At 31.7% G+C, this 26,351-nt stretch overlaps 1 non-coding gene across 1 annotated transcript; it reads right to left on the minus strand.

Annotated features, from left to right (window-relative positions):
• Positions 1 to 24,969: 24,969 nt before the first annotated feature.
• Positions 24,970 to 25,076, minus strand: LOC126013093 (U6 spliceosomal RNA). The gene has a single exon (XR_007497426.1). It is a non-coding gene; the product is annotated as a U6 spliceosomal RNA (small nuclear RNA).
• Between the last annotated feature and the right edge of the window lie 1,275 nt (positions 25,077 to 26,351).

A 26,351-nucleotide genomic window follows, 5' to 3' on the forward strand; every position in this document is an offset into this window, starting at 1 on the left:
CATCTTTAAATTTTATAGCAGATTTATCACAAGCAACCCTTCAGGCCCAAAGACAGTGGTAGGAACCATTGTAAAAAAAAACTCAATAAAATGAACACATTGCCCAGAATACCCAGCTTAAAATTCATTTAGGTTTGAAGGAACAATATACAGCTTTATGAATAAAACAGCTGTTCAGGAACTTCATAAACTCAAAAGAGAAGAACTAAAGGGACTTTAAGACAAAATGAACTCTACAGTCACATCAGATTTCTTAAGAAAGATATCAAAAAAGTTATGGCAGTAATCTCTATCAATGTCAATGAAATACATATAACAATTAAGAAACAGTGGCAAAATTTATCTGAAAAATGAATCCAACTTTGTGCCTGTAAGATACACATTTTAATTAGAGAAAAGACAAACTCAAACTCAAAGTTTGGAAGACAATTCTTTAAACAAACAACTCCTGAAAAGTAATTCAAGTGACATTTAATATCAATTTATATGTATTTCAGAATTAAAATGTTTATAAGATAGAGCTTCATTACTAATAAGCAGGAGATATGCACACATAGAAGAAATCATACTACTAAATATAAATGTACCCAATAAAGGACTAAGAAAATATTTAAAACCGCTAATAGAAATATTCAGAAAAGTTGCTGGCTACAACATTTAATGCAAAGTCTATTGCTTCTCTATACACAGATAATATAAAAGAGTCATTAAAAAATCTTAATCCATAATTATGCCTCAGAAATCAAGTACATTGTAATCAACTTACATAAAGAGGTAAAAAGTCTATACAAAAACACTACAAAATGTTTTTTTGGGTTAGAGTGATAGCACAGAGTTAGGGCATTTGCCTTGCATATGACGACCTGGAACAGACCCCGGTTTAATCCATGGCATTCCATATGATCCCCATCGCTTGCCAGGAGCGATTTTTGAGAGCAGAGTCAAGAGTAATGACTGAGAGCCTCTAGCTGTGGCCCAAAAACCAAAAAAAAAAAAAAAAAAAAAAAAAGAGAACAAAATGAAATGACAGCACTTCCCTTGCTCATAAATTAGGAGGATACACATTATTAAAATGGCAATACTCTCCAAATCATTGTACATAATCAATGCAATCTTTATAAATTTATAAATGACATATTTCAAAGCATAGATCAGAAAACTGTATTATAAAGTGGTAGCATTATAACACCATGGTATTGGAATAAAGGCAGATGCTCATTTCAATGGAATATACTTGAATATCCTCAGTAATTTCCCTGATAGTCAATAGATTGTTATGCACATAGAGAACATTTAGAAAGAACTCTCCATGACATTAAAGTTGAAGGCTTTTAGTTTTCATTTTAAATATTTACATTATTTTTTTTTTATCTATTTCAGTTGTTTTCCATGTATATATATTGGAAAGGCTATAATCTGCTAAAGTATGTAAATGTATGATAATACAGGGGTTCAATGCTAGAATTGGTTGTGATTCTCAACACTATGGGGCCTTCATGAAACACTGCCAATGTAGCTCACAAAGTGATGACCTAGAGGATTTAGAGCACAGGTAAACTTTTTAGTCCTCGATAGCTCAGGGACTATAGAACCACTAGGAATTGCCTCTGGCTTTTTCAGTATGAAGTGTGGTGCTACCCACAAAATAAATTTAATTATAAAGTTGAAGTTTCATCAGAATTTATACCTTTCATTTCTTCAGATTAAATGTATTTTACTTCCATCTTAAAATTGTACAGACTCTTGAGAGAGATAAATCTAAGAATTTATGGTTCATTAGAAGATATTTTGGACTAAGGTTAAATAAACAGAAGGAATCTTAAATAGCCAAGGAAAGTTCTTGAGGCTTTTATGTGTTGGAAAACAAAAATGTTTACAGAGTATAATGGGAAAACAGAGCTTTGGGGACAGAAACACTGTGATAGTAATTGCATTAGTAATCAGAGTATGGAAAGCAGGAAAGCAATCAGGTTTATAAAAGAGAGTTTGAGATAATAGGAGACAAGGGATTAGGCAGAAGAGATTAGAGAAGAGTGTTATAACCTCAGTCTTTTACTGAAAAAAAAAAAAAGTACTGAATTGAGACCACATCCCCAGATGCATGTCATCAGTAAATAATTAAATAAAATATAATTTGGAGTATAAATATAAATCATACTTACTAAATGCTAATGAACTAATTTAATTAAATATAAATATAAAGATACTGACCATCATTTAGCCAAAGTTGAAATTTCCAATTATCACAGGAGCTGCTAAATTCCATGAATTATAGAACAAACTACAAGAATATTTCAGAGACTGGTATTTGGAAAAATATAAGAAAAACCCATGAAAAATATTCCTAAATCCATTCCATTGTTTTTGACCCAATAAAAAGATATGTTACATATCTAAAGTTTCAGTACACTTTATTTCAAATGGGAATAATATTTAAAATTCAAAATATACTTATATTCTCACATAACTATTTTAGTTTAACTAGTTTTATAATGTGAATTTTTTCTTTTTCTACTATAACTGTGCTGTTATAAAATAGACATAAAAACTGACAAAACTCTTTTTTTTGTAGTAAACGACTTCTCTAGGCTTTCAGCGGGTCACTTCTAACAATGATAGACTGCATGATAATGGATTGGTATTGGAGAAGGTGGCAGGTTTTAAACTACCACTAATCTTACTAGATTTTGGTGTGAAAGGATATAGTTTATGGTGTGAAAGGATACACACACACACACACACACACACACACACATATATATATATATATATATATATATATATATAATCTCAGGAATTTTACCAGGTATTTGAGGTCAAATTTTATATAACCAAAATAGAACCTTCTGTTTATTTGCCACTCATCTACAAAAGTATGGTGTAAGGAGCCAGAGAGATAGCACAGCAACATTTGCCTTGCTAGCAACTGACCCAGGACCTAAGGTGGTTGGTTCGAATTCCGGCGTCCCATATGGTCTCCGTGCCTGCCAGGATCATTTCTGAACAGATAGCCAGGAGTAACTCCTGAGTGCCACTGGGTGTGGTCCAAAAAACAAAAAAAAAGTATGGTGTATTAAAAATTTAACAACACACACATATAAACTATAGCCTCACCAAAAATGTGAAGAGCTGAACAAAATTTCATTAAAGAATATATACAAATGGCCAGTGGGTAGAAGGAAAAGTATTCTTCATTATTTGTGGTCAGAGAAGTGCCTATTACTACAATTAAATATCACTTTCCACTAGTGAACAGAGAGAACACAAACAACCAGTTCAGGTGTGGATATGTGGTAAAATGAACACTCATCCACTGTATGTGAGAATGACCACTGGCTCAGCCTCCGTGGAAACAGAATGAAGTTTTCTAAAACATTAAATGTTGACTTTCCATTTAACATAACTTTAGCCCTTTTTTGGTATCTAACCCAAGGGTTCAAAACACTAGTGTTGGAGCATACATATGCAATTCTATATTCTTTTTCGTTATTTATTTATTTATTTATTTATTTATTTATTTATTTATTTTGGTTTGGTTTATTTGATTTTTGGTTTTATTGTTTTGGGGTCACACCCAGCAGTGTTCAGGGGTTACTCCTGGCTCTGCTCAGAAATCGCTCATGGCAGGCTCCGGGGACCATATGGGATGCCGGGATTTGAATTGATGACCTTCTGCATTCTATGTTCTTTTTCAATTTAGCCTATTGTATTCAAGATCAAAAAATTTATGTATGACACACTGATTTAAATACATAATATAATTTTATTCTATTATAGATAATTTAAAGTCATGCATTTCACCATTACAATGAACAGACTGGACATTCATACTGCATTACGTGAGAAGGAGAAAAACAAATTCAGAAAATTTCTCTTTTTTGTGGTATACAAAGAGACATAGTAAAGTGATAAGAAGTGGTCACTGGCAATAGAAACATAGAATTAACGCACAAAATATATTTTATTAATGAGAATTTTACCTTTGAGAATTATACACTATAGATTTTGACATCCTGGCATGGGTTTAAAACATTGCATACATAAAATAACATGCTATATTTAATTACAAATAACATTACATATTAATCGCACAATAAAAACTAGAAAAATAATTGTAGCAAAATAATGAATTTATAAAATATATTTCATTTGTTATGAATAAATTCAATTAATATTTTTATAAATTAATTAAAAAGTGAGGTGCATTAAACTGAATTTCAGTGCTATACTTAGTGTCTATGTCAGTATTTAGGACTAACAGCTTACCTACCACATAATATTTTACCAATCATAGATAACCATCACTAGTCTAAAGTTTAATTAGCTTGTGGCTCAGTGTCCCATCTGAGTCCAGAGACTAAATATTGCATCTAGAACGTTTCATCAAAAGGTAAAGATTACTTTCTCTCACTGGGGATGTCTTAACATAAACATTTTTTTGAAAATCATATTCAATTATTTCGACAAAAATATTTAAATAACAATAAAAAAAGTGTAAGTGGTTTGGGAGAGAAGTGCTCCCATCAGATTGAGTAGAGATATACTTTAGATTAGGGTCGTTCTCCAAAGTTGAATGAGAAATATTTGGTGAATTAGTCAAAATAATTCTTAAATAATGTTATTTATTTGGTGAAAGACTATTTAAAGCATGTATATATATATATATATATATATATATATATATATATATATATATATATATATATATATATATATATATATATATTAGTTTTTGGACCACACCCAGTGACGCTCAGAGGCTAGTCCTGGCTATGTGCTTAGAAATTGCTTCTGGCTTGGGGGATTATATGGGAGGCTGGGGACTGAACCACCTTCTGTCCTGGGTCAGCCATGTGCAAGGTTAATTAATGCCTTACTGCTGTGCCACTGCTCCTGCTCCATATAATACCCATACAATATATATACCAAATATATCAATTAATCAGTGTAATGATTCCAAGAATAACTCCCATGACTAGGTGAATGAAAGCATATAGTTGAACATTTTAACTATGTCACCATGCACATGCCCTAGATAGTTAAGATAGTTCTTGGACTGATCCATTACTTTTCCCTTCATGTAGAGATTTTGTCCCTGACTTCAACCACAGATAAATATCACAAATAAGATTTTTCTTTCATAGATCAGAAATGAAATCACAAAAAATATTGAAGCATTTTCAGAACTACAAGAACTGTAAATGTTAATAGAGTTCCTTATTGATGAAGAAATCCCTGATGAACAGAAACAACATCAATAATTCTAAGAAGCAAGTCACTTAAGGTAACTTCTAATGCACATACATAAAAATTTTTCTGACATCCACTATCCATTGTAATGCAACTTTCTTCATTACTATAGCAGATGTTCTAAAAAATATCATTAAAAATCATCATTACTGAATTCTGTGTTCCCATTGTTCCTATTTTATTATTCTTAAATATTACACTAATATATAAGTATGTAGTACAGAAATAATGTAAGCTTATTTATTTATTTTTACTTTGGGGATGTACCTAGCTGTGCTCAGGGAATACTTCTAACTTTGTTCTCAGATATCACTCATGGCAGTGTTCAGGGTTACATGCAGTATTAAGGATTAAACTAGATTTGCCACATGCAAGGCAAGTACAAAAGTTTCTATCCAACTCATTGGTGCAGAAAATGTTCTGAAATATCTAAATTACATAATTTGAATTTATCATTGTGATCCTATTTAATGTAAGGCAGATAGAGATCTCATTTTTATTTTATAGCTTCAGAAGTTACAACTAAGAACCTTGCCTATGTCACATTTTATGAAAAGTTTCCAGATAAAAACTTAGCTTAGTTTTTATGTTTATTTTTGAAGATAAAAAAAAATAAAGTGGATGGAAAGGGTTGGAAATAAAGCAGAACATAGGCAGAGCTTAAAGCTGACCTTCTAGGGGATTGAGTATTGGGGTAATGTATGGAAACTTTGACATCTATCACGAAGGAAATATTAGCCACTATGTTCAGCAGTAGTTCTGTGTATATATTTTGAAAGCATATTTAATATTTATTAAAGACCAAAAGCTTTACAGACTTCAGGAGAATCATTGAAGGAAATAGCAATGAATATTTGAAAATATAATGAATATTTGGCTAGTGAAACAGATGATGAAAAAGAAAGCATGTTTTCCTTAAAACCCATAGATGAGTGAGACCATTCTGCGTTTTTCTCTCTCTCTCTGACTTATTTCACTCAGCATAATAGATTCCGTGTACATCCATGTATAGGAAAATTTCATGACTTCATCTCTCCTGACAGCTGCATAATATTCCATTGTGTATATGTAGAAAGACATTCTTGTATTAATAATTTTCAGACACAAAAGAGAAAAGAGCTGGAAGTTCCAGCTCACCTCAGGAAGCTCACCACAAAGAGTGATGAGTTTAGTTAGATAAATAACTACATTTTGAACTGTCTTAATAATGAGAATGTATGAGGGAAATTGAGAGCCTGTTTAGAGTACAGGCGGGGGTCGGTGGGGAGGAGGGAGACTTGGGACATTGGTGATGGGAATGTTGCACTGGTGATGGGTGGTGTTCTTTATATGACTGAAACCCAAACACAATCATGTATGTAATCAAGGTGTTTAAATAAAAAAAAATTAAAAAAAAGAAAAAAAAAAGAATACTTCACCCAACTTAACTGGCATTCAGATTTGAAGGAATACACACCTTCACAGATAAATAACAGATCAGGAACTTCACAGACTCAAAATAACAATTAAGAGCACTAAAGATAAGATGAATCTCACAAATACACCAAACTTCTACGGAAAATATGAAACAAAATTCCATGGCAATAATCTCTCTCAATGTCAATGTAATAAGTGAATATTAAGATTCACAGAGTGGCAGGATAGATTAGAAAGTTGAACCAAACTTTTTGTTACCTACAAGAAACACATTTGAACAGATAAAACATAGACATATTCAAAGTCAAATGTTGGAAACATTATTCAAGCAAACAATTCCCTAAAAAATTCCAGAGTGGTTATACTAATATGACACAGTCTTCAGACTCAAAAAAGTTATGAGAAACAGGAAAGGTCGTTTCTTAATAACCAAGGAGGCATATACACCATGAAGAAGAAGTCACAATCCTAAGCATATATTCACTTAACAAGGGACCAGCAAAATACTCAAAACAATTGCTAGTAGACTTAAAAGGCATCATTGACAATAACACAATAGTAGTAGGATATCTCAATACCATTTTGTCATTTCCCTATAGATAAACTAGACTAAAGCTCACTAAGGAAATTCTTATTTTGAAAGAAGAAATGGAAATGGAAGAGGGGCACAGTACATATACACATATATAACATGTATATGTGTATATAATACATGATATATATGTGTAATACAATATATAATACTATAATATAACTATATAATATAATAATATACACAATACTATAACATATAGCATTGTATTAGATATATAATTTGACTTTTAATCCTCAAATATAAATTAAATATACTTCTCTAATACACATGGGACATTCTCCAGGATAGTCCATGAGCTGGGACACAAAACATGCCTCCACAAAAGTTGGAAATTATAACAACTAACTTCTCACATCATAAAGCATTGAAAATGTTAATCACAAACATATATGGATAAATATTGCAAACATTTTCTATATTGGTACCAGGAATCAGACTTTTACCAGAAAAGGCCCTAATGCTGCCCTGGCATTGACTTATTCCAGAGTAGGTTTATTAAAAAAAAAAAAAGAAAAAGAAAGCATGAAGAAAAATATTAAAGGAAATATTTTATGGTTCTATAGTCATTTCATAGTTCTATATAGTTGTACAGTGGGCTTTATTCTTTATGGAAATTTGAAAATCTGTCCACTTCTGAGAATATTGATCAATTACATTGATCAATTTCAATGTCTGAAAACACATTATGCAAATTAACACCACCATAATGTACAATTAGCTGAGTATAGATTTATATTTAGACATTCTTATAGACTTTAGAGTTCATAAAAGATGGTGACAGTGGTGTTAGATCCCAATTTCACAACCTCAGTAGAGTGAAAGGAGTCTGCTGAAGTGACTACACTGAGACTACTCTATTATCAGGGGAGAAGGAATATTTAAACAATTACACATCTAGCAGGATTTACCTTCCTGGGAAGATTGAACAAGGGAAGGGAATGTTTTTACTGGTCAAGTGTATGTGCAGCATATAACATCTATGAATGTGACCTATATTACTGGGTGAACGTGACCTAAGTGACTGGGGTAAGCTCAGGGAGTAGACTCCCTTGCGACATAACAGATGCATGCTCTAACATGCCTTCATCTCTCTCTCCCCTGTTAGAGGTGGCTCTAGCTCATTCTAAGAGGTGCCTCCATTCAGGGACTCCGTTTAATTGGCAGCAGAGTCTGCCCTGCTAGAGTGCCATTCTCAATGGGGTCCAAACCTGTCTCTGAAGGTTCTTGTCTACTAGTGTTTCTTTTTTGTTTTTGTTAGTTTGTTTCTTTGTTTTGTTTTTGTTTAGGGACCACACCAGTGATGCTCAGGGGTTATTCCTGACCCCACTAATTATGTTTCTTAAATATAGTTTTGTGTCATTTCAAATAACTGTGATTTAATCTCTTGTTTTCATTCTAGATGCCTTTGTAATCTATTTTTGCCTAATTTCTATGATGAAGATTTCCAATATTATGTTGAATTAATAGTGAGGAGAATAAATACTTCTGTCTCTTACCTGATCTTAGTAATTTTCATGATTGTGTATGATGTTAGTGGTTGGTGTGCAAAGAGTGTCTTAAAATTAGCATCATTTTGAAACAATTTGCTATAAAAAAACAAAACCATCATTCTTTTTTTTTTTTTTTTTTTTTGGTTTTTGGGTCACACCAGGCATTGCTCAGGGGTTACTCCTGGCTGCCTGCTCAGAAATAGCTCCTGGCAGGCACGGGGGACCATATGGGACACCGGGATTCGAACCAACCACCTTTGGTCCTGGATCGACTGTTTGCAAGGCAAACACCACTGTGCTATCTCTCCGGGCCCAAAACCATCATTCTTGAGAGCACATGCTATCATAGATTATATACCCATTATACATAGCAAAATGTTAGTAATATAAATGGAAGGCAAAGAATATTTCAGTTATAAGAACACACATATAAATGTATAATTATACATAACTTTAAATATATAATATTTAATTAATATTTAAATATGAATATATAATTATATATAACTCAGTCATTGGAAAAAATAACCTATCTCATGATTAATATATTTCCAGAAGAAAATCTGACAACATTTAAAGATCCTAATGTAAAACTAGACATGATATATACTCAACTAGTAATAGTTAGACATAAGTGAACTGATGAAGTTGCCAATTTTCTCTAACAAATTTATTTAAACAATAGTCATAATAAATTTTAAAGGAACTGCATATAATCTATTTGTACCGAATCAGAATGATATACAAAATTTGAAAAAAACTGACTCAATATAAAAATACTAATGTCCTCCAAACTTATAAGCAATATCTAGCAGTCTATATATAATGTATACATACAATTTGTAAGCTTTATATTTTAGTTACTAATTTATTTTATATATTCTTTTAGGTTTCAGGAATTTATAAAATTTTTGTACTTATTTTATCTGTGTAACTTCTTATAATTTATATATTTAGTATATTCTTATAATTTATATAATTTAGTATATTCTTATAATTTGTATATTTAGTATATTTAGTTGTAGTAATGCCACTGTAAGTACAGATAATTCAATACTTTTAAACTTTATTTTGACTCAAGAAATTAAAGATCTATATTATTCATCCAAAGAAGAGCAAGATTTTTTCATATGTCTTTACCCATTTATTTTGTTGTCATTTATTTTTCTGAATTGTAAATAGGTTTCTAAATATCAGAGTCAAGGACATCCTTCCTGTTAACATAGTCAACACAGCAGATTTTATTTTAAATAAAATTTACCAAAAACTTGGTGTCAATGCAACATTTGAGATGGAACTTTTTGTGATCCTTTTATAAATAGGTCAGCATGTTAAGAGTTAGTGGCGGTTCATTTTTAAGAAAAGAAAAGGCACTTAATCCTTTAAATATTGGATGTGTACCTGTATAAAGATTCATACTGTAACAGAATATTTGGACAAACAATGTAATATTAGGTAATATTTTCAAATTAGAAGATGCCTATTTATCCAGTAACATATACTCTAGAAAAGTTTTTTCTCCATAGTAACATAGATGGGGAGGGGTTTAAAATCATAAAAATAAAAATTAAAAAACCCAATCAATACCATCCGATGAGTACTCAAATTATCCAGTAAAATATAACAAAATTTGGTTGTCAGCCGGGAAGATTTTTTACACTCCACAGTAACCAATGAGGAATCAGATCAGGGTCTTTTTTGTTGTGAAATGAAATGCTTATTCTGACCTATTTGAGTATCTTGCTTACCAGAAACCCAATCTTGTAAGATGTCCAATAAACATCTTTCTTTATCTTTGCTTTGTGTCTCAGTATACAATCTTTAAAATTTTGGATCTATGGGTGTTTCTCCCAAGATACGATATCCTAAACATTTATTCATGCTAGAATAATGAACACAAGTATTAATTACTAAAGCATAGACTATAAAGTTTGATAATGATTAATAAGAGTGAATAAAAATGTCACAATGTATATGGTGTTGAAAAATTAGATATGCATATACCTAGGTACATAGACATATTACTACATATATCATATGTATTAAATGTGTATATTATCTAGAGGAGATATGTACATATATACCTAAAATATACATGTATACATTTATGTATATGTATATACATACTCACATCAATATAAGTATACCACGAAAATTTATAATTATGAAACTTCAGTTCCACTGTTTCTCAATGAAAAGATAAATAATGGTTGAGAAAACATTCTTTTTTTTTTCTGCCCACACTTTATTTATTCTCTGTTTAATATATATTAAATATTGAGTAATCAGGTAACTAGCAAACCGGTCTTTGCCTTTCACTGATAAGCCTCAACAGCTGTTTCCACCTATCATTCATCTTCATTCTTAAAGATATTTATCTACATATTTTTTAAGAATGTTCTATAGAAAAGATAACATAGTATTACATTTTTAGGAATAGCAGCTAATAGAATGTTATGAAGAAATGTAAGAATGAAGAAAGGTCTTTGGCTGACCTCCTGAATCATACTTCAGTGTATTATGAGAAGATCTTCCAGAGCTTGCTAATTATCCAACCTCCCGTTTATCTAGGCTGCTGAGAGTAGAACAAGATCATGTCATCTGTTTCTACCCAAAAGAACTTGTTGGTTTTAAAAGTATTGAATTAAATTTCTTATTTCTTTGAGGCAAAATGGAAACATGTTTAAAATGGTGTTATACTGTTGTGGTTTTTATACAGCAATTTTTTTTACTGTTTTTTTTTTTTTCGTTTTGGGCCACACCTGGTGATGCTCAGGGGTTACTCCTGGCTATGTACCCAGAAATCCCTCCTAGCATGGGGGACCACCTAGGATGCTGGGGGATCGAACTGCAGTCCGCCCTAGGCTAGCGCAGGCAAGGCAGATGCCTCATTGCTTGCACCACTGCTCCAACTTCTATACAGGAATTTTTAAATGAATTTTTGTGGATATGCAGCTTTATTAAATAACTAAAGTGCCAGAACTCACTCCCCCCCCCCGCCCCCCATAAAGGTCTGGTGATATCAGCCCATATACCGGCATACCTGGCTTTTGGCCAGATTGGTGTCTCTGCAGAGCTCTTCAGTGCCATTGGTGAAGTAACATTTATGGATTGTAGGTGAAGCTGCTGTGAGTTCAGCAGGTCAGGGACTTAGCCTAGTCTCTTCTCCTGAGATTGTGAGCTAAACTATATGGCTTGTATAGCCATATATATATATATATATATATATATATATATATATATATATATATATATATATATATATATATATATATATTGGCTTTTGAGTCACACCCGGCAGCGCTCAGGGGTTCCTCCTGGCTTTACGCTCAGAAATCGCTCCTGGCAGGCTCGGGTGACCATATGGGATGCCAGGATTCGAACCGCTGTCCTCTGCATGCAAGGCAAATGCCTTACCTCCATGCTATCTCTCCAGCCCCATAACCATAATTTTTGACGACTTGGTTTACATCTATTTTGAGAATAGTGTTACTCTATGGAGCAGACATGGTGACTACACTTAAAGAATAATAAAGCTTAATCAAATTAACAAAAGTTAATATTTTAATAAAAGTTAAGAAGGAGGGTCAGGCTGATAGATAATGTTTTTATTTAATGGTTATTTTGAATCTCACCTGCATGAGATGTACTAGTTATAGAAATCATGGAAATAGCTAAGGGTTAAGAGATAAATACATAAAACGAGCATAGAAGAAGGAAATTTCTTTTGGACCCAAACAGAGGACAGGGAAATCAATTTTCAGACATGTGCACTTTATTATAGAACAATGGAAAGCCAAGGGGACAAAGAACATGGTACAGTGAGCCTTACCAGGCAGGCTACGGAGTCCCTGCAAAAGAACAACAGAACATTACTTTACCAACAGAGCAATACTTTACCTCAGTGCATAAAGACAGTTGAGAGCATTGAACCTGTATGTAGACAGAGGGACAGAACTGTTGTTGATAAAGGAGTGTTTGCCAGGGAAATGGCATGGGACCTGGAATAGGATAATTTGTCCTCAGATAGTCATACTGTTTTGAGGTTTCTAAATTAATGGTAAAATAGCAGTTTTATTTGTTGTACATACTTTACATATTGTAGTTAGCACCTTGTTAAAAAGCTAAATGTAACTTTACAAACTAAACTATCATATTTGAAAATAATAATGACTTATATACTAAGGAAGTAAAACAAATACAAAAAGTGTTAACATCTTTCTCTTCTTGATATTTACATATTATATTCTATATATTTAATATATAATATATTATATATCTATATTATATATACCTATATATTTAAATATATAATAGATACATATATAAATAAAATAAAGACAAACCAAATGAATAGTAATAAATGTACATGAATTAACAGTGAATTAACCAAGAACATATAGCAGCATTTTTAAAACATCAGTTTTCTGAATCTCTTGTAGCTAACTTGAAATTACTATTCTACTCATTTTATGTTGTTTTTTTCAGACATACCTTTTTGCTCCAAATTTTATGATTTGACATTTACTTTTTCTTTATCATGCTTTTATCTACAAAAGCTCCTTATACCTTCAAGTTTTCTCAGCCTAGAATATTGTAAGTCCTTAACATATATTGTTTGTTTCAGTGAACAAATAAGTGTGTCATTCAACTCATAAATGCATTTCTGAATTATGGGTAGAAAAGCAGGAAGAACATTTAGCAAATGAGAGATGAGGCATTCGGAATAAGAAAAAATTGAATCATTTTATATCAACACTGTATTCAAGTCACAGCAAAAAATATTAATTGTATTTTGAAGAAGCATAAGAAATGAAAACGAACAAGCAAACAAACAAAAAGCCCCAGCTGGACAGAGATAATGAAGAAACCTGTAAAAATAGTTTAAAATAAAATAAATATATGAACATATTTAAAACATCACTTCCATCATTAAATATTATATGAAGAAAAATGAAAACCATGTTACTTTAAGAACTTTTAAATAAAATACTCATTTTTTTACATTTAAAGAGTAAATTCAATGTGAGCATTTTATTAACTTTTAGTATTTTGATGACTCCTATGTGGCAGTGTCCTTAATGTTTTCTGATGATATATATGTATAGTTGTGTATATTTATATATTTATATATTTACACCCACCATCAACACACAGGCTGACATACACCCATAAATCCCATTAAATGAGGGTAATGATTGATAGTTACGCATTTACAATCGATTGCTTTAATACCTGCTCATAATCCTACAATATTAAAAAAATCGCTTAACATTTACTCTTGATGTTCTTTAAAAAGCAAATATAGTTTTTCCCTTAATAAAAGGCTGAGTACTAAAGATTTAGATAAACTACACTGACTGCTGCCAGTGGTGTCCCCTGCAGTGAATTAAAAATTACATTTAACATGAAAACAAGGAACAGATGTTATTTTTACAGTCATTGTTCAAAAGACTAGCAAACTGCATTTTCCCCAGTGCTGCTTTGACTTCTTATAGAGAACATAACTTATTACTTAGATATTCATGTATCTATGAAAGAGTGACTTCTTATAGAGAACATAACTTATTACTTAGATATTCATGTATCTATGAAAGAGTGGAGAGCATGGCAATGGGGATGATAATTCATCTCATAACCATACACTAAGCTATCTTTCTAAAGTTGGTAACAATGCAACAATATACTAAAAGTCATTTTATACATAAGAACTCTGTACTAGCAAAGATCTTTTTATCTGATACTGGCACGGAGCCATGGAAATTGACAAACCATATTAGCAAAAAGATAAGAAGCATTGCCTGCTTTTACATTTCATTACCCTCCATTTAGGATAAGCAATGAGAGTAAAGATTTTTGGTGAAACTCAGGGTTTCAGGTTTAATAGACATGATATTAAGGAGCCAACTCACTGTGAAGTGTCTTTTCTTTTTCATATATGAATATGTATCTTCCTACTTTATATCCACTGCTACAAGTTGGTTGTACAAGACCATAATGTCCTACATGGTCTTTTGGCTGGCCACTGCCTATCCTGACACTTGAACCATTTCATTATCTTGTTAACATTACCCATTAAAGTGATTGGTCTTTCTTTTAATAATATGCCAGGCCCTTTCCCGTATCAGTCTTGCTACTTATATAATTTATCCATTTGGAATGTCCTTCATCTATTCTCCACGATAATTTCCTTGTTTGCACAGTTTAAAAAAGGGATTTTATTTAAATGTCATTATCCATATCCAGTCTTTGCTGATACTTTAAGACATTTCACTTCCAACCCAATGTTTTGTTTTTAATTTTGAAAACCATTTATTTTATGGATTGAAATTATAGTTTTTTTTACTTATAATAAATATATTTTGGGGGGCCACACACCGTGAAGCTCGGGATTATTTCTGGCTCTGTGCTCAGACATCGCTCCTGACTTGGGAGACTATTGGGACTCTGGGGATCGAACAGTGTCCATCCTAGATCAGCCAAGTGCAAAGCAAATGCCCTACTGCTGCACTATCGCTCTGGATCCCGTATACTTATAGTATTTCTATATTCTTTGTTACCATATTGTCAACAGTATTCAACTCTAGTCCAACGAGTCCATAACCCTTACCTTGGCATTCTTTGTTTATCGATTTGGTAACTGATCCACTATTGGTTTCATTGTGTATGGCCTTTGCCTTCCTTCTTTTTTTGCAGAAATTACTGAGATCATTTGGTATTAGCCTTTTGCTTTCTGACACACTTCATGTAATATGAAGTATTCCAAATCTTTAAGTTGAAAAAACTATAGATTTTATTGTTTTCATAGATGAACATAATTTCCTGGTGGATATATGCCACTATTTCTTTATTAACTTGTAAAATGGATACTTGTCTTGTTTCCAGATCTTATTTAATCTAATTATTTCTGCAAAAAACATAGCCTGCATATGTTCTTTTGAATTAAATCTTTACTGTTCTTGGAGTAGATGCCCAAAATTTAATTTCTGAATCATTTAATTTCAGGATGATTTATGATTTCTGTAAAACACTAAAATAACTCTGATAAATGGCATTGAAGGATTCTCATAAATATGTTATGATCTAAATAGCACATTTACTAAATATCTATTCTAATTAGCTTTAAGAAAAATTAACATACATGGAGAAATAATATATTTGAGTTTAAGGATTAAGAGATGAAACATTAGGGGCCAGAGAGATGGTGCCGTGGTAGGGTGTTTGCCTTGATTAAGGCTGACCCAGGACTTACCATTGCTCAATTCCTAGAATCCCATATAGTCACCCAAGCCAGGAGAGATTTTTAAGTGCATAGCCAGGAGTAACCCCTGAGCATCACCAGATGTGGACCAAAATTAAAAAAAAAAAGAAATCCAAAATTATATGTATATATATTAATTGATAAATAGGGACTTATTTACTGAATATAAATTTTCTCCAATAATAAGTTAGATGAAAAGTAAATCAATTAGCTAAATAATAAGACAAAATTGTACAATAAAAATAACATGTACACAATCTTTAGCCACTGAAATGTCAATTATAATTTGCTTCTTATTAGATAATTTCAGGTTTTATTTTCTCTATTATAAATTTTGCATAAGAAGATATCAATTTGTAGTAAAGTTTAAAGTTGATGAAAGTAATTTCTCCCATATTCTTTTTCCCAATGATTGCTTTAGCTATTCTAGGGTGTTTATTGTGCCAAATGAATTTCAAAAGTGCCTGATCCACTTCTTTGAAGAATGTCATGGGTATCTTTAGAGGGATCGCATTAAATCTGTGCAATGCTTTGGGAAGTATTGACATGTAATGATGTTAATCCTGCAAATCCATGAGCAGGGTATGTGTTTCCATTTCCACATGTCCTCTATTATTATTTGGAGCAGAGTTTTATAGTTTTCTTTGATCAGTGGAATAGGCTTGACTACTCTGAGAATGTTCCACAGACATACAATCACCTAATTTTTGATAAAGGAGCAAGAAATCCTAAATGGAGCAAAGAAAGCCTCTTCAACAAGTGGTATTGGCACAACTGGCTAGCCACTTGCAAAAAATTGAACTTAGACCCCCAGTTAACTTCATGTACGAAGGCAAAATACAAATGGATTAAAGACCTCGAGATCAGACCCGAAACCATAAGATATATAGAACAACACGTAGGCAAAACACTCCAGGACATTGAGACTACAGGCATATTCAAGGAGGAAACTGCACTCTCCAAGCAAGTGAAAGCAGAGATTAACATATGGGAATATATTAAACTGAGAAGCCTCTGCTCCTCAAAGGAAATAGTGCCCAGGATACAAGAGCCACCCACTGAGTGGAAGAAACTATTCACTCAATACCCATCAGATAAGGGGCTAATCTCCAAAATATACATGGCACTGACAGAACTTTACAAGAAAAAAACATCTAATCCCATCAAAAAATGGGGAGAAGAAATGAACAGACACTTTGACAAAGAAGAAATACAAATGGCCAAAAGACACATGAAAAAATGCTCCACATCACTAATCATCAGGGAGATGCAAATCAAAACAACTATGAGGTACCACCTCACACCACAGAGATTGGCACACATCACAAAGAATGAGAACAAACAGTGTTGGTGGGATGTGGAGAGAAAGGAACTCTTATCCACTGCTGGTGAGAATGCCGTCTACCTTTATGGAAAGCAATATGGAGATTCCTCTAAACTCTGGAAATCGAGCTCCCATATGACCCAGCTATACCACTCCTAGGAATATACCCTAGGAACACAAAAATACAATACAAAAATCCCTTCCTTACACCTATATCCATTGCAGGACTATTTACCATAGCAAGACTCTGGAAACAACCAAGATGCTCTTCAACAGAGGAATGGCTAAAGATACTGTGGTACATATACACAATGGAATATTATGCAGCTGTCAGGAGAGATAAAGTCATGAAATTTTCCTATACATGGATGCACATGGAATCTATTATGCTGAGTGAAATAAGTCTGAGAGAGTGAGAAAGACGCAGAATGGTCTCACTCATCTATGGGTTAAGAAAAATGAAAGACATTCTTGCAATAATAATTTTCAGACACAAAAGAGAGAAGGGCTGGAAGTTACAGCTCACCTCATGAAGCTCACCACAAACAGGGATGAGTTTTGTTAGAGAAATAACTACATTTCGAACTATCCTAATAATGAGAATGTATGAAGAAAATAGAAAGCCTGTCTAGAGTACAGGCGGGGGTTGGGTGGGGAGCAGGGAGACTTGGGATATTGGTGATGGGAATGTTGCACTGGAGATGGGTGGTGTTCTTTACATGACTGAAACCCAAACAACACAATCATGTATGTAATCAAGGTGTTTAAATAAAAATATATTTTAAAAAAGAATATATTAATTTATGGCTGTGAGGAGACTAAAATAACTTTGATTTTCTTTCTTTTATTTGATTATAAATATCTACAGTATCACCTACTGGTTGATAGTCCTTTCATTTTCTTTAGATATTTTCTTTTGTTTGGAATTTCTGTCCTTCATGTTCTTCCTCTTATTTTAGCCAAATATCTTTCAAAGAACAGAATGATTTATTTTTTAAAACAAAGAAATAAGAATCTACAATTTCAAGAACATATTATGTAATATTTAATAGGTAGGAATGTAGCTAAAAGTTCAATATTACTATGAGATATGACTATGAGATATGCATAGGAAAGCTTAAGAACAAATTGTTATCACATAAATAATCAACACACATCTAAAAATTGAGATGATGTACCTCATTATTAATAGAAATTAAACTCCTAAAAATTTTGTTATTTAATTTGTATATCTTCGTGAATGCAATTGGAAGAAAATTAACAGAGTAGAGATATTAGTTTTAATTGTAACCCGATAAGCAATTGAGCCCCTATAATAAAATTAACACCTTTCCAACGAACATACATATTACCAGAAATCTATAACCCTGTCTATCATAAAATTTCAAGTATACTTCGTTTGTCTTCTTTTTAAAAGTATTGACAGAGGTATAAAACAAAAGAATAACTTTAAAACTTTGATCACTCAAGACATAGCTTGAATGGAAAACCATAATTTCAGGAAAATTTCCACGGCCTTATTAGTTTTGCATTTACAGTTTTTTATTTACAGAGCAAGAAAAACTTTCATTCATATATATATGGAAAAATTTCTACAAATAGTAAAATAATTTAACCTCTTTTATTTGAGTATCCCCAAAATGTTTCATATATGACATTTTATAATTATTTCTCTACAAGACAGATTGTTAATTTCAAAATTAAAATAATTATGCAATATTACCATTTTTACTTATATTTTTACCAATGGTTTTCAAGTAAAATTAACATTCCAGTTAACATACTTGCTTTCCCGTTAAGTGTACTTTGTGCTATCTTCCCTTTCCACTCCTCTGAACTGATGGCTGTCTCCAAGACAATCTAAAAATACAAGATCTTTCACATGGTAGAAACAATGTTGTGTTAGATATCATTAGTTCTTTGCATTTTTAATTTTTTGGGGGGATTCATACCCAGTAGTGAGTGGTCAGGGCTTACTCCTGATTCTGTGCTTATGTGGTGTCAGAATTGAAACCAGTTATTATGTGCAAGGCAAGCAGCTTAACCATTGTACTATCTTTGTTCTGAATATTTTTAGTCCTTCAAGTTTTTCTTCAGAGTCCAGCTTAAATATAAGTTATTTTAATAGTAACTAACTGAAGTTTTTATAGATTTTTTTCTTGGATACTCTTGCATTGAACAATGTGATTGGTTTTCTAATTTTGGGAGGGGGGATCACACCCGGCTGTGCTCAGGGGTGATTCCTGGCTCTCTGCTCAGAAATCGCTCCTGGCAGGCACTGGGGACCATATGGGATGTAGGGATTCGAACCACTGTCCTTCTGCATGCAAGGCAAATGCCTAACCTCTATGCTATCTCTCCGGCCCCAGTTTTCTAATATTTTTAACAATTTTTTAAACATCTATGTTTTTATTTAACATTTTGTCTTTAACAAAAGTGCTATAAATTCAATGATATACTCTAGGTGTGTCTATTACTCAAGAGGTGATTGTGAAAGGTTCTGAGTTTGCTCACCAGCATGCTGGTACTCTAACACTCTTACATTGCTGGTGATCTTAGTACTGCCACATGTGGCACTTGAAGTAGAGCCTACAAAACATACATCTGAAAACTAAATATTTTATATGTTATAAAATATTTTCTACAGAATTTGTGTCCATTATATAAAGATTCATAATATATAATCATACATTTAAATCATATCAACCTATATCTACATTTACAGACTAAAGTCATCTATTTTATATTTGCTTATATAGATTTTGTATTTATACTATATTATATATTAATGAGACATTGTATATGAAATTATTTCAAATATTCAATACTTAATATTTTATGTTGTATAATTAATTTCTAAAACAAAATAAAAGTTGAACAAGTTTTCATAATATACTTTAATGATTCAAGAAAGCAATATTCTGGAATATACAAGTTTTATTGTTTAAATTAGGCATTCTTCCTTTTTAGATTTCTATGGCACTTCTAAGTTCATTAAGGACTAAGATAATTGGCATCAATATATTTTTTTCATCTCCTTTCTAGCTAATTATCTAATGTCACAACAACAAGGTTAAAAGATATAGGAAACCTTTATAAAAAGAAGGTGATTAAGGCCACATTAAGATTGTAACTTATCTCATTAACAAAATGATGTCCCAATAGACATTATTTAGCACTTGTAAAACCAATTAAGCATAATGGGAACACCCTTAGTTAAAACACCAGGAATTCTCTTTCAAAGGTATGTAAACACCATACCAAAAATAGGGAAATTAAACAATACAACAGTGTTGAAAATTTATGTTTTAGGATTACATTTTATTGACTCATATGTTATAAAGCTGCAAACCAATCTTTCATTTGTTCCACTTTATCTACTGTGTTTTTAGTACTACTTCTATGATGACTACCATTTGCTTAATGTCGTAAGTATATTATGTGTTGGACATTTACAATGTAATATAGCTACTCACAGCATATTAAACAATGAAGCATTTTCACTTGAGGAAGACTACCTCAAATAACTAGTTCTGAATTAAATTCTTGCCCATAAGGATTGAAATCCCACAATTAGTTACTTTCATGATCACTTATAGACTGTTATCAGTAAATGTGAATGTTTATAATATGTGTTAATTTAATAATTTTATCTATGATACCAACATGATTTCAATCCTAATCTCCAATGTTTATAAAATTGAACGTTAATATTGATCTCATATATAGTTTTCAAATGCCACAGTGGGTATGGAGTATTACTCTGGCTAGTGAGGGGTCTATCCTTGAATTCAGCCAGCAGGAATAGTACTTGACATGCACACGAATGACCTAGATTTGTTTCTTGGCATCATATATACGATTCCCTTAATTATCTAAATAGAATTCCATATGAACTCATCTGTTTTTAGTTATATAAATTTTGAGTATTTCAAATAAATTTTAATGTAAATTTTAGCTACAATTTTTAAATTAAGAAATGTAATGGGTAGATTACATATATTAAAGAATCTGTGAAATTGCGCTTTTCAAAATTTTCACAGTACTTATTCAATCACATTTGATTTATATATTGACTAGTGTTCACCATGCACACTTGTGTATGAACACAATCTTTTTAAACTAATGATTTTGTATGTTTTGAGGGAAAGATGCCTATAGTATCATACTTGTATTTCATTTTGTGGGATTTCCATATAACTTTTTATAAAGGCTGAATCAGATGACATTACCAACCACAAGATTGTGGCTTCTTTCTCACACGTCTCTGCTAAAAACTGGCTTTTTTAAAGACCTTTGATATATTATAATTCTGACAAATATAAGATAATATTTTATGATGTTTTTTATTTGCATTTCCACATGGACAGTGATGATAAGGACTTTTCCTCTTGCCTGTTGTTTTTCCTTATGTCTTCCTTGGGAATTTGTCTGTCCATCACCTTCCTCCACTTATAGATAAGGTTCACTGGATTTTTTGAATGATTTCTGGTACAGTTAGTGCTTTATAAGACTAAATTATTAAATTAAAATATATTTTCAACAAATACCAGCTTGAGTTAAAACTAAATGTAAAATTTTAAAATCGATACACTTTTGATAAGTGACCATATTTCCCACAATGGTTCAACTAAATGACTTCCCCACCAGCAGTGGATAAAAGAAACTGTACAGGCACTTCTCAAAAATTGCAAAAGTTGTATATTTCCCAGCAATTTCATTATTTGACAGTAAGTCAGAGTTTCAAAAACTCTATTCTGAAACACATCTGTATCTCTAAATTTGTGGCAGCATGTTCACAATAGATGACATCTTAAATAAAAATAGAAAAATAAAGTTGCCTAAGAAAAGGCAGCAGTATAAAGAAAGTATGATATATTCATTAGCTTATTCATTACTATAAAAGGCAAAATCATGCATTATGATGCTATGTCTATGGAGCTGGTAGGAAACTTGATGAGAAAAATAAGTGGTAAGGAAATGTATAAAATAGCCCTTCTCAGATACAGTATGTAAAAAAAATCTGAGAATAAATAACAAATAATCAAAGACTAAGAAGCCTGAGAATTGATCAGCAGAACTGATAGTACCGTGGTGTAGGATGGTGGTAGTACAGGAATAGACAGATATAGGAGACACTGGCAGAAGTGGTTTTGTATCATTGCAAGCATGAAACCTTATCATTAACAATTTGTAAATTACAGATTCTAAAATTAAAATGCAATATAAAATGAGTCAGGATTTGTTGTAATATTTCTAAATGTTATTAACTCTAATGTTAATATCATTGAAATCTTGCTTAATTTTTATTTCAACATATTTGGAGGAAATATGTTCTTTATTTTATTCTATGATATATGGTGTGCTAAGAGTTTTTCTTTCAGTTATTCAGATAACTAACTATCACTGTGGGGTCCCTTATATGCATTTTACATGTTTCTATGTGATCATTTGAATATGTTCCTTTTTTCTGAGTTTCCTCAAAAAAATGACGAGAAGACAAATGCAATTCAAATATCCCACTGTTGTTAAAAATAATAAATTAATAAATAAAAAAGATATTCTTCTAGTATATTGTTTGGTTGTGATTTTAAGGAATTTATTCAGTAATGATTAAACTATAATCTCCGGTTTGTTTTTACAAGGTCCAAGCATCTATACTTTATATAATGAGCAAAATGATTTGTTTTTAGTAACATTTTATTTTTGTAATATTGTTATGCATGTCATCCTGTTTTCTGCTCTTACTTTATATTATAATACTTCACTCTTTTAATCATGAACTATCATCATATAATACACTTGTCAATTAACATTTTTGTATATATAAGTTTTAATTAAAATTATCCTACAATTAAAAAGTAATAGCCTGCCATTCTATAAATATAACAATTTAAATTTTTAATTATATTTGAATACCTGCAGACTTAATTTAATACATTAGTATACCATGTATATTTTAACCATCCTCTTTCTTCATGCCTTATCACTAGAATCTTGAATACTAGATTAGTAATGGTCACTGTTTATTATTATAAGTTAATGCATCTTAGGATCTTTTTGGTTTGTGCTGTACATCATTCTAGGCAGAACTGTCAGCTTTGTGCTTGCAGCTGCTCTCAATCTGTCATCATAAATGATAAATGAGTATTGGAGTTTTATTTTCTATTGTACATTATTGTCACTACAATAATGCAAGACCAGCATATCTTGGCTTGCTCACAAGGCTCTATGAAGATAAAAACTTCACCTGAAAATCATGGAAAGTTTACACTCCTGAGTAAAAAATAAAAGTTCAAATTTGCTAATGTATTGGCACAATACTATTAGAAATTAATAAATAATTCATTCTTTTACAGAAATTTCAAATCAATTGCTCAATTGTTAAATTCTACTATACATAGCCATTTATTATAAGCACTAGTATATTTTTAAATAGCTATATTTAATACCTGTCAACAATTTTGAAGTAAATAATATCAGATAACATTTCTTCATGGTACTCGTATCTCTGCATCATTTGTGAGTGAATCACCATTAACTTCCATATATTTTGTAATTTTTTTCTAATCATGACTGTATAATAAAAGTTTTGGAAAGTACATGATTATAAAATAAATTCCAATATTGTGAGAACACACCATACACCATATTTCTATCCCTAGACAGATAGGTCTGATTAAGGTAGGAGCTGGCAAAGAATTAATAAACCAAGCCAGTCAGGAAAGTATCATGGAGTCAGTAGTCTTTCTCCTAGTGTAACTCTAAGAGTGCCAAGCTAGAAATGCCTTTTTTTTTTTTAATTAAACAAATACCCATTCACCAGGAGGGAGGTCAGGTAATCCAGGTGGGCTTTTACATATCAAAGAGCTAGGTAAAAAGGAAAGAGGAAATTGGGGAACACCTTCATTTTGCGTTAATATCTGGGTGTCATCTTACACATATCATGCCATCTTCCAGAGCAAGTAGAAGGTTTGTTTACATATCTCTGGGAAAACATAGATAGTGCCTCAATCTAAAACAAATGTCAGTGATATTTCTAGCTCAGAATGACAACAAAAGTAGTGTTTTTAATTTATTTTTTCTGGAGTACAAGTCAAATATAGTATTGCTTACTGTAAAAATTTTGCTTTCTCATGGCCAATATTCATCTGTAATTCAGCTCACTGAGAATAGTGTCATATCTAACTGTACTCATTTGTGTTGTTACTGAGATCTTTGTAGGAAAGGATGAAAATGTTTTACAGCTTCTGATATTAGTTGTGCTATAAAAAAATAAAGCACTAAACCTAAAATCTTATTTCTTCAGTCTGCTTTGCTTCTGAAACTTTGGCAGGTTGTCTTGTTCAGCTACAAGTAGGGAAAATTCAAGACTTTGCATTATTCTTGACAATGTAGATAAGAAAACTAAGATGATTCTTTGATATATAAAATGGGAAATTTACTTAAATATACTAAATTAATGAAACTAACAAGCACAATTCATGTCTATTTATTTGTCATGTTCTTGGTTTTAAAATTTTTTTTAAATTGGTAATATCAAATAGATTTAGTACTAAAGAGTAGTATCATTGTTGTCAGAACATTTTAATTTGTGTGTATAATTCTAAATAATTTACTTTATTTCTTTTAAAAAACTATGGAACGTTTCACGAATTTGTGTGCTATCCTTGCTCAGAGGCCATGCTAATCTTCTCTGTATCATTCCAATTTTAATATATGTGCTGCCAAAGAGAGCACTAAATAGTTAACCTTTAACAGAGAATGAAGATATTTAACATAGATTTTTAATAAAATGTATTTATCTTTTAGTAAAGATAAAACCATCTTAGGTCTTCTTGAGATTAATTAATTCAGAAAGAAAATTAAATATCTGTGAGTCTACATCTTAGTTTTATCTTCATAAAGTTTTCTAAAATGATAGAAATTAAAATCCTATTTCAATAATATACTGTATTTTCAGTAGCATAGACTTAAAAAGACTAGGGTGATTATATTTTTTGTGTCAAAGGATGTTTATATTATTAATATTAAGGAGGAATAGAACTAAGTATATAACAGGACTTTTCTAACTCTAGAAAGAAGTAAAGATGAGCTGCTTCTTTCTTTTTAATACATCATATAGTGTTTAGAAGTGCAGAAATAACCTGATCAGAGGAAAAATTATGTAGCAGGGATAATCCATAGGAGAATGGAATGTGGGGATCTAAAGCTCTGTGGAGAAAAAAAAAAAAAAAAAAAAAAAAAAAAGCTCTGTAGAGATGAAATAGAGACCAAAAAGTCCTTATGGGAAGTGTCAGGTCTACCAGTGAAAAAGGAATGACTCATGCCTCATACATTTTAACCCTGTCTCCTGCTTGTTGAGGGCTTTGGGTATTTCAATTTACTTTTGTTCGCAGGGAGGGAGTCCTCCAATTCCATTTTTACAAGCCTAACAAAGCTGTATCCTGGTGCTTCTGTGTCTGTCTAGGTGTCTTGCAACAGGTAGTTTCAGGTAGAAAAAAGTTAAAAATAAAATAAAAAATTCGTAAATAGATATTTAAAAACATTTTACATAATTCTCAAAAGCCACCAGTTCAGGGAAATCCACTTTATGCTAACAGTATACGACACTACAATTTTTACCTTCAAAACTTATAAAAAAATATATCTACAGGCCAGAGTTGTGTGGTGCAAGCGACAGGGTGTTTGCCTTGCATGCGCTAACCTAGGACTGACCACAGTTCCATGCCCTGCATCCCATATGGTCCCCCAAGCCAGGAGTGATTTATGAGAGCATAGCTAGGAGTAACCTCTGAGCGTCACCGGGTGTAGCCCAAAAGAAAGAAATTAAATACACAATATTAAAGCAATACAAAACCACTATTGGTTCCGTATCAGATTAAAATTTTAGATTAAACAGAGCAATGAAAATATTTAAAAATGTTTTGGTTTTTTTGGCCACACCCAGTGATGTTCAGGGGTTACTCCTGGCTATGTGTTCAGAAATCGCTTCTGGCTTGGAGGACCATATGG

The sequence above is a fragment of the Suncus etruscus genome, chromosome 6 (assembly GCF_024139225.1).
Source record: "Suncus etruscus isolate mSunEtr1 chromosome 6, mSunEtr1.pri.cur, whole genome shotgun sequence".
Taxonomy (NCBI): domain Eukaryota; kingdom Metazoa; phylum Chordata; class Mammalia; order Eulipotyphla; family Soricidae; genus Suncus; species Suncus etruscus.